The sequence below is a fragment of the Molossus molossus genome, unplaced genomic scaffold (genome assembly GCF_014108415.1).
Source record: "Molossus molossus isolate mMolMol1 unplaced genomic scaffold, mMolMol1.p scaffold_m16_p_2, whole genome shotgun sequence".
NCBI classification, from domain to species: Eukaryota; Metazoa; Chordata; class Mammalia; order Chiroptera; family Molossidae; genus Molossus; species Molossus molossus.
This window is the reverse complement of record NW_023425355.1, coordinates 114899031-114906737: the sequence shown is the minus strand read 5'-3', so window position 1 is coordinate 114906737 and position 7707 is coordinate 114899031. Positions and strand designations below refer to the sequence as shown.

Here is a 7707-nt window from a genome sequence, read left to right as displayed (position 1 = left end):
ATGCCTGGCTCAGAACACTCTGGGGGGGTTTGAAAGACTGAGAGCTGCCTTAGCTATTCTGCTCTAGTTCCTTTTTATTTTTCTTTTAAAGGACATTTACCAATACTTTTTTTTTTTTTTTTAATCCTCACCTGAGGACATTTTTCCACTTTTTGTTCAGGTAGAGTGGGAGGGAGAGAGAGGAACAGAGAGAGAGAGCGAAACATCGACGTGAAAGGGACACATCGAGTGGCTGCCACCCGCACGACCAACCAGGGCCGGGGACAAACTGCAACCGAGGTACGTGCCCTTAGCGGGAACCGAACCCGGGTCTCTCTGGGCCATAGGCTGACGCTCTAACCGCTGAACCAAACCGGCCAGGGCACCAATACTTTTTATTTTTAATTTTTTTTATTGCTGTGGGTATTACAGATGTCCCCTCCCCTTTCCCCATTGCTCCCCCTGCCCCCCTTTCCCACCACACCCCAGGCCTTCACAACCCTATTGTCTGTGTCCTTGGTTTATGTGTATATATATGCATATAAATTCTTTGGTTAATCTCTTCCCTCCTCCCCACCCTCATTCCCTCTGAGATTCCTCAGTCTGTTCAGTGTTTTGATGAGGAACCCTAGAACACTGCTGGTGGGAATGCAGACGGGTGCAGCCACTATGGAAAACACCATGGAATTTCCTCAAAAAATTAAAAATTGACCCTGGCCGGCTTGGCTCAGCAGTAGAGTGTCTGCCCGTGGACCAAAGAGTCGCGGGTTTGATTCTGGCCAAGGGCACGTATCTCAGTTGCGGTTTGTCCCTGGCCCTGGTGGGGGTTGTGCGGGAAGCAACCAGTCGATGTGTCCCTCTCACATCGGTGTTTCTCTCTCTCTCTCTCCCCCCTTCCCTCCCACTCTATCTGAACATAAGTGAACAAATATCCTCGGGTGAGGATTAAAAAAAAAATTAAAAATTGAACTGCCGTTTGACTTAGTGATCCCACTCCTAGCAATATATATCCTAAGAATCCTGAAACAGCCCTGGCCGGTTTGGCTCAGCGGTTAGAGCGTCGGCCTGCGGTCCAGAGAGACCCGGGTTCAGTTCCCGCTAGGGGCAGGTACTTCTGTTGCAGTTTGTCCTCGGCCCTGGTTGGGTCGTGCAGGGTGGCAGCCACTCGATGTGTCCCTTTCATATCGATGTTTCTCTCTCTCTCTTCCTCTCTCTCCCTCCCGCTCTATCTGAATAAAAAAATGGAAAAATGTCCTCAGATGAGGATAAAAAAAAAAAAAAAGAATCCTGAAACACCAATCAGAAAGAATATGTGCACTCCTATGTTCGTAGCAGCATTATTTACAACAGCTAAGATCTGGAAACAACCCAAGTGCCCATCAGTAGATGAACAGAGAAAAAAGCTGTGGTACATCTACATAGTGGAATACTATGCAGCTATAAAAAAGAATGATCTATTACCCTTTGAGACACATGGAGGGACCTGGAGAGTATTATACTAAGTGAAATAAGCCAGTTAGAGAAAGACAAGTATCACATGATCTCACTTATATGTGGAATCTAATGAACAAAACAAACTGATGAATAAAATAGAAACAGAGACATGGAAATACGCCCTACTTCTTTTACATTCTTCCGCAAGGTCTTTTTATGTCTCTCCGTAAGTTGAAAAGAGGATTCCAAGGTTGTGGGAAAGGAAAAATGAGGAAGAGATAGCTACCAAGGCTCAGGGTCCTGCTGCCTTTCTTTACTGGAACCTCTCCCTCCAGAGTTCAACCTTAGGCTTCTGAGTTCTTTGTAAGGGAGTTCACAGTCACAGAAACCGAACCAATTGTCCTACAAGGCAAAGAGCTGTGCAGGCCCTGGGAGAGGGGAGAAAGGACATGGGGAGGAGCTCACATCCTGCTGAGGGTGGCCCAGGGGCCCCGTGTTCCAGCCGGGCCAAAAAGGACAGGTTAAAGTTGCTGTTCTGGTTAAGTAGCTGATGCAAAAGCCCTGAGGTGGGGAGGTGTGGAGCCGGTTCTGGGGTCTCTGAGCAGGAGGGCTGGGCTGTGAAGGCAGGGCTACATGAGGCTGGAACACAGGGCTAAAGCCAAATCGCAGAACAGGGGTGTAATTGAGGCAGCCACGAGGAAGAAGAGGGGCCTGAGGTGGAGAGAATGAAGCAGGGAGACTGCAAAGATCTGGGCAAAAGTCACAAGTGTCTGAACCAAGGCCACAGCCCTGGGAACAAGATGAAAAGAAAGGAGAGGGGCAGGTTTCAGCGATATTTAAATGTAAACTTGACCAGCCCTGGCCGGTTTGGCTCAGCGGTTGGAGCGTCAGCCTGCAGACCAGAGAGTCCCAGGTTCGGTTCCCGCTAGGGACACGTACCAAAAAAAAAAAAAAAGTAAACTTGACCAGATTAGATGATCAGTTTAGAGGGGAGGAAGTGGGGATGGGGGATGAGGGTTTTCCCTCTGAACATTTGGAGGCAACAGTGCTTTAAGGAGGCTTTAGGTGTTTACTCAGTGTCCTGGGACCAGCAAGAGACCCAGAAAGCCTTGGAGCCTGGGGCCTGGCAGGGTTTGGGCCATGACGTCATTCACACAGGGGGGCCGGCTGCAGCCTGTCTGGGGTTAGGCCCCCGCTGCTGCTTGTCTCCCGGACAACCTACTCTACTGAGAAACGCGCAGTAATGACCTGCTCGCTGTGCAGGTTGCCAAGCACCTGCACACGCATCTTTGCCTCATTTAACTGTCCCAGTGGGAACTGTTCTTCCCATCCTACAGATGAAGCAGCCGAGGCGGCAGGGCTCAGGAGGGCGTGGCATCTTTTCTAAAGTCTGAGAGGTGGCAGAGCCAGGCCCCGAGCTCCGCGGTCCTAAGTACTTCCCCATTTTCTGCTCTAATAGCTCCCTTAACAGCCGCTTGTATCGAATTAAGTTCCTCCAGGGCCTCAGTGAGGGGGTAGGTGTGGCAGGTTTGGGTTGGGGCTGTGTCTCTGGTTTTGGGGGGGTAGGAGATCCTAATAGGAGTGTTAGAAATGTGGGTATATGGCCCTGGCCGGTTTGGCTCAGCGGTTGGAGCGTCGGCCTGCGGTCCGGAGAGACCCGGGTTCGGTTCCCGCTAAGGGCACGTACCTCGGTTGCAGTTTGTCCCCGGCCCTGGTTGGGGTTGTGTGGGTGGCAGCCACTCGATGTGTCCCTTTCATGTCGATGTTTCCCTCTCTCTCCCTCCCACTCTATCTGTACAAAAAATGGAAAAATGTCCTCAGGTGAGGATAAAAAAAAAAAAAGAAATGTGGGTATATGTTGGTATATGGCAGGGTGAGTGTAGGGGGGCAAGGGACAGAGAGATCAGAGCCATCAAGCAGAAAGGGTCCCTGAAAGCAGGTTAGTGTGGCTGGGCCTAGATCAGAAAACCCATCAGAATGACAATGACCTTGGGCAAAGGCCCATCCAGTTAGGTGTCAAGTTCACCAAGATCTTGATAACACGGCTCTTTACTTTCTCCCTTTTCTGGTGCCAGATATTCAGGAACTTGACTCCCTTTCCTGGTTTTGTCCCGTTTCTTGTCTCCTCACCACCCCCCCCCCCCAGCCTTGTCCCTTTCTGCTGGTCCCCGCTTCCTGAATGGGTGGCCAGGCCCGCGCCAGTCCGAGGATTCCACCCCCGAATGCCTTCCCCTGCTCGCCGTGCAGCTGAAACACCTCAATGCTATCTGCGACAAGCTCTCTAAATAATTGGAACTTTCTCCCAAATCAGCACTTTTTCATGCTACATTAGCATTTATTGGTTTGATATTTACATTTGGCAAAGGAGCACCCAGTCCCTGGGTCCCTGGGAGCACACACCATCAACTGAAACAGACTCTAATTGCCACTAACAACCCCCCCCCATTTCTGCCACCTGTCTTGTCCTTCCCCCACTCCCAGACCATTAAAAAAAAACACAACTCTGGTCCTAGCCGGTTTGGCGCAGCGGTTAGAGCGTCGGCCTGCGGTCCAGAGAGACCCGGGTTCGGTTCCCGCTAAGGGCACGTACTTCGGTTGCAGTTTGTCCCCGACCCTGGTAGGGTTGTGCGGGTGGCAGCCACTCGATGTGTCCCTTTCACATCGATGTTTCTCTCTCTGTCTCTTCTCTCTCCCTCCTGCTCTGTCTGAATGGAAAAATGTCCTCGGGTGAATATAAAAACAAAAAACAAAACGAAACTCTGATAAACAGAGGCCCTTCCCAGAGGGGAGAGGGGCTCCGAAGACAAAAGGCCTAAGGCCTGCGGGAGGGTCTGAACCGGTACTGTAGCAGGTGTACAGCTTCTCCGGGGGATTATAGCCTCCTTGAGGGCAGGGATCTGTTTTAGTTCTTTGCATTTCTCCCCATTCCCCTCCAGGGCAAAGAACTGAGCTCTGCAAACCTGCAGGTCTACTCTGGAATTAGTGGGAAATCTCAGCCCTCCTTCCGCCTGAGAGCTGCCGCGGGAGAGGGTGGAGTTTCCCAGGGGATGTGAGGGCTCTGGGGGCCCGTGCTGGGGACAGTGCTCCCTGCTTCCGTTCTGGCACCCTGCTGATCCGGCCGAGGAGCCCAGCCTGCGAGCTTGTGGTGGTGGGAGGAAGCTGTGTGGTCATGTGGTTAGAAATCAGCAGACGCAGCTCCAAAAGTCAGTGCTGCTGCAGGACTGGTGCAGGCCTCAGTTTCCTCTTCGGGAACATCGGGACTCCGGCGGTTCCTTCCCTCACTGGCTGGTTGTGGGGATCAAGGGGGATCAGGCGCGTAACAGGTTTAGGGTGCCCTGCAGGGCGCGCCGTGGGTTTAGGAGGTGGCGGCTCCTAGGATTAATTCAGACCGGTGGCCCCCATGCTTTGAGGGCGTGGAACCCTGACTATAAATCGAAACTCCTCAAAGGCCTCCCTGTGTATTTCAGCTGCGTCCTGTGGTTTGCGAAGTGCAGGCTCTCACATCAGCCCCAGAGCCTTGCTACTCGCAGTAGGATGGGCCGCAGCACCTGCGAGGCTGTTAGGAAGGCAGACCCTCCGACACCCCGCCAGGTCTGTGGATCAGAATTTGTGTTTGAAGACCCCCGGGTGAGTCATATGCACGCTAAAGTTTGAGAAGCACTTCAGAAACCCCCTGTGACATCTGCGATGTGGAAATGACCAGTCCCATTTTGAGGACGAGAAAACCTCCTCAGGGAGTTAATGACTTCTTTTTCCCCAAACTCATGAGCTATCTAGCAGAGGGTTTATGACTCCTGTGTGTCCTGGCTCCTTTTCCCTGCCTGCAGCTGTTCCTTCAAGACTCAGCACATTCTGGTACAGGGTGGAGATGAACAGGGGTCAGGGGCCAGGGTCTCAGCTGCAGCACTATCTCCACAAAGGGGGCTGGGATGGCCGACCGCTGTCAAGGCGCCGTGTGGAGCCCACCCCGAGGAGTGTGGGGTATGTTGGCCCAAGGGCTTGAGTTGGATGATAAGGAGGCCAGAGAAAAATGTCCTGTCAACAGATGCAAGCATTCCTTTGTGAAGGTGGAATTTTCAAAAGGTGAAAACACCTGACTCCTGTGCGAATAGCAAATGACCACGGGTCAAAGATTTGATTTAACTCATTCATTAATGAGGGAACCTCTAAGATGTTAAAACCAGCTCCAATGACGATGTGCGGAGCTAGGTATTTATAGGCAATTTAGTGGAAGCACGTTAGGGTGAGGTAGCTAGGTTAGAAATTATTTGCATCTCTACCAGACAAAAATCTGAAAGTTAACCAACCTCTGCCCCTACGGGATTGTAAAATAGCCTAGTCGATAGGAAATCAATCAAAGGTGCCAGCCGAGCACGGTGTTCAAAGAACACCCAATAATCTCTTTTGCCTATTTCCAATTTTAGATAATTTTTCTGACACTACCCTTGGTTAGTCCTTGAGAATCCGGAAACAGCTCTTGCCTGAGAATTACCCTCAGAATGGAATGTGGGTCTTGGAAGGAAAGGAGGAAAAAAAAAAAAAAAAGATGAACAAGTCCACCTTCTACCAGATGGGGAGGGTGCTTCCCCGTCCACCTTCTCCCTGTCCTGTGGAGAATGGCACAACTGTTCACAGAGGGCGTGAGCTGTCTTCGTGTGGGAGGAAAGGCTGTTCACAGAAGGGAGACAAGGCAGCCTACTCCCGACTCCCATTCTCGTTAACCTTGGCCAGGGCGCAGAGGGGAGTGATGTATCTGCAAACATATGCAGCCTTGTCCAAAATATTTCCCCCTCCTGGAGAGTTCTTGCCAGTATTGTTAATCTGTGGGCTGACTTCAGACCAAAATAAATCTCCCAGCCCTGGCCACCAGCTAGCTAATTTTACTTTGTAACCAAGGAATAGAGAGTGCAGGCCCTCGCTGGACCACTCTGTGTTTATTTAGCTTTCTCGCTGTTGCGATTTAAAAATCGCCTTTGGAAAAGTAGACCCTCTGTGCATGAAAACAACAACTGAGAGAAACAACAGAGATGGACAGATTGAAAAAGGCAAGTTCTACCGTCGCCCACCACGTCGGGCTCTCTTCTCAGGATTTTCCTCGTCCCCATTAGCCTTTTCCATGATGTCTGGAGTTGGGAAATGTGCCGAAAAGCGGAAAGCTACATGGCTATTTGGGGAGGATTTGCTTAGGCACTGAGTTGCTTCTGTCCCTCTTCTTGGTCACTTCCTAAGAGAATTTAACTGGGTTCTCCTGGACCAATCCTTGAGGAAGCAAGCGGGTAGAACCTGAACATGTCAGCCCTGGAAGGGGCCTTGGAGGGCATCTAGTCCAGTCCTGCCAGCTGAGAGGCAGGACTATGTAGTGGTCGAGAGCACAGATTGGGAGCCCGACAGCCCCGGTTTGAACCTGACTCCACCACTTACTAGCTCTGTGACCTTGGACAAGATACTAACCTCTCCCTCAGTTTCCTCATCTGTAAAGTGGGGCTAGTAATAATCATACCTGCCTGACGGAATTGTAGTGGGGACGAAATGAATGAACATAGGTAAAGCGTCAAGAACAGCGCGAAGCAGAGGCCCTCTCTGTGGAACAGCCTTTCCCCGCCCTCCCTTCTCCCTCTTTTGTCTCCTAATGCAGGTGTATCTCTCTCTTTCTCTTTTAAGCTCCAAGCGCCCTTCTTTTGTTGCAACTTGTTTCCTGAACCCATTTCTTCTGCAGCTTACTTCTTCTACCTCCGTGAATTTCTAATAAACTTCCTCTTATTAAAAAGAAGAACAAAGACTATACTTTCAGGGATCATTTCTATAGTTTGTTACTAAAAAGAAGAACAGCCCTGGCCGGGTTGGCTCAACGGTTAGAGCGTCGGCCCGTGGACCAAAGAGTCGTGAGTTCGATTCCAGCCAAGAGCACGTGCCTCAGTTGCGGTTCGTTCCCCGGCCCTGGTTGGGGTCGTGCGGGTGGCAACCAGTCGATGTGTCTCTCTCACACCAGTGTTTCGCTTCTCTCTCTCTCTCTCTCTGCCTCCCACTCTGTCTGAAGATAAATGTAAAAATATCCTTGGGTGAGGATTAAAAAAAGAAAGAACAGCCTGGCTGATGTGGCTCAGTGGATCAAGCATCTCCACATGGACTGAGAGGTCCCCATTCGATTCCCAGTCAGGGCACATGCCCGGGTTGCAGGCTTGATTCCCAGTGGGAGGCGTGCAGGAGGCAGCTGATCGATGTTTCCCTCTCACATCGATGTTTCTCTCTCTCTCTCCCTTCCTCTCTCTAAAAAAATCAATAAAAACATATTAA

General features: G+C 50.8%; 1 pseudogene; it reads left to right on the top strand.

The window, feature by feature from the left end:
* The first annotated feature begins 7188 nt into the window (after positions 1-7188).
* On the top strand, positions 7189-7278 carry LOC118636898 (annotated as a pseudogene).
* Positions 7279-7707: the final 429 nt, after the last annotated feature.